This window comes from Mus pahari, chromosome 7, assembly GCF_900095145.1.
Source record: "Mus pahari chromosome 7, PAHARI_EIJ_v1.1, whole genome shotgun sequence".
Classification (NCBI taxonomy): Eukaryota; Metazoa; Chordata; class Mammalia; order Rodentia; family Muridae; genus Mus; species Mus pahari.
The window spans coordinates 44,710,452-44,712,483 of NC_034596.1; the positions used below are offsets into that span (position 1 = coordinate 44,710,452).

Sequence of the window (2,032 nt, forward strand, 5' to 3'; positions counted from 1 at the left end):
TCAATGTGGTATAACTTCCTCCAAGGGAATTCCGTAAGTCCTGTCGGCTGACAGACAGTGATGGAACTTTCTCAGGAGGAGGCTTTCCTTTGTTATCTGAACAATAACACCCATGTCTAACCTCTGTCATTGGGGCAGTGTTTTTAATTGTTACGTATCTCCCTATCCATTCATTATATTCTCATTGCTGTGATTTTCCTCATCACAGACATCATTTGCCTGCCTTAGAAATTTGTCTTTATTATTTGAGTAAAGGAACATGTCGTTTCTATCCAGCCTCCATGTTGGACCCTGCAGCCGCAGCAATGTTGATGCCGAAGAACTGATTGCCATCTATGAACGCCTTTTTAAGGAAGGTATGATGATTGACAAGATTTATGTCCACATACCCAAACGCCCCAAGCTGGCAGACAAGAGTGTGCCCAACCTTCATGTAATGCAGCCTCTCAAGTCTTGAGGCTGTAGGAAGGAGCAGTTTGCCTGGAGATATTTCTGTTGCTACCCTATGAATGAGGGCATTCAGTATCTCTGAGATTAACTGCACCTCGCTTTGGAGATTGTGCCTGCCACCCTGCACTGCAGCTTTCCTGACATTGCCAAGGCCTTGGTCCAAAGGTCCAGAGGGTGAGCAACCTGCAAGAGCCACAAGAGGGGGAGGCATCAGAGACACCTGCAGTAGGAATGCTGTGCCCCCTGAAGCTGACAAGAAAGCTGAGGCTGGGGCTGCTCAGCAACTTAGATTCCCTATTCAGGCAACATTGGTCATGGTTGTGATCAGCCACCTCAGTGAGGTTAGAGATGGTGTTGTGTTAAATACAGGTTGTTTTTTCTTTTTAACTCTTTAATAGTTTTTTACAGTATAGTCTTTATCCCCCTCCTGGTCTTCCCTCTGACTGCTCCTTATCCTATACCCCCCCAACCATACCCAAACACCCACCCCAACCCTGTCTCCAAGAGGATGTCCCCACCCCCACCCCACCAGACCTTCCTACTCCCTGGGATCTCAAGTGTCTTGAGGCTTAGGTGCATCTTCTCTCACTGAGTTCAGACCAGACAGTTCTCTGCTATATATGTGTATGGGGGCCTCATAACAGCGGATGTATGCTGCCTGGCTGGTGGCTCCCTGTCTGAGCAATCTCTGAGGGGCCAGGTTAGTTGAAACTGCTGCTGGCCTTCCTTTAAAGAAAAATAGAATATGTCAAGCATACTCATTAGAAATAAATTAGTGTCTTAGCATATCATATATGTACATACATTTAATAATCAAGAGAGAACATCAAATAAAGCTATAAGGTAAAAGTAACTGGAGTGAGAGATTTTACTTTGCCAAACCCCTCCTTCCTAAATACCCACTGGCATTTATTCTAATCATAAATAAAATAAACACAAAACACAATCTGTACATTGCTGGTGTTGTTTCCTTACACAGGATCTAACAGTGCATACCAGAGAGATGACAGAGGCCTGGCAGTTTGCAACTGCTTAGCTTATACTTTCTTCTGCTCTATCCTCTTTATAAAACTATTCTCAGTCAACTGCCTTCCATTTTGCTCCAACCTCATAACCAATAGCAATGCTGGTTCACATTGTGACAGATGTCTAGTGTTTTGAAAAATTTCATTGAAATTCCCTGAAATATTTTGCCTTGGCTTCCAAATCATACAGCATTATTGTAAGTATACTCAGGAGGTCTCAATGTGATGAATTTAATGAATTTGAATTTCATTGATGAAGTTTGAAAATAACATATAGGGATAAATAAACAGACATCTTCCATCATTTTAACTCTTAGTTGTTTTCTATTGTTTTGTTAACAACACAGATGTCTCTCAACAGAGGAATGCATACACAAAATGTGGTACATTTACACAATGGATTTACACACTCAGCTATTCAAAAAGATGATTTCATGAATTCTTAGACAATGGATGAAACTAGAAAACATCACCCTGAGTGAGGTAACCCGGTCACAAAAGAACACACATGGTATGCACTCACTGATAAGTAGATATTGGTCCAAAGGCTCAGAATA

General features: G+C 42.1%; 1 pseudogene; it reads left to right on the forward strand.

Moving 5' to 3' along the window:
• Window positions 1–259: 259 nt before the first annotated feature.
• On the forward strand, window positions 260–813 carry LOC115064408 (annotated as a pseudogene).
• Window positions 814–2,032: the final 1,219 nt, after the last annotated feature.